We start from the raw sequence: 218 nt of genomic DNA, 5'->3' as shown, positions 1-218 counted from the left end.
TCAAAGAAATTATTTGTCTTTATTATAACCATAAAATTGATTCACTTCTTATGGCACTCTGAAGTCACAGGAGGCTAACCCACTGAGTTTGAACACATCTTAAAATTAGGGAGGTGTATAATGTTTGAGCAGTTAGAATTTTAATAAAAATAAAAATTTTGAGTTGATAATTCAATCTTTTGAAATAATGACAAGTAATATGCTAGTTAAAAAACAAA

Source organism: Chaetura pelagica, unplaced genomic scaffold (assembly GCF_000747805.2).
Source record: "Chaetura pelagica isolate M959 unplaced genomic scaffold, ChaPel_1.0 scaffold17, whole genome shotgun sequence".
Classification (NCBI taxonomy): Eukaryota; Metazoa; Chordata; class Aves; order Apodiformes; family Apodidae; genus Chaetura; species Chaetura pelagica.
The sequence above is the reverse complement of the archived record's forward strand: the minus strand, read 5'-3'. Positions refer to the sequence as shown.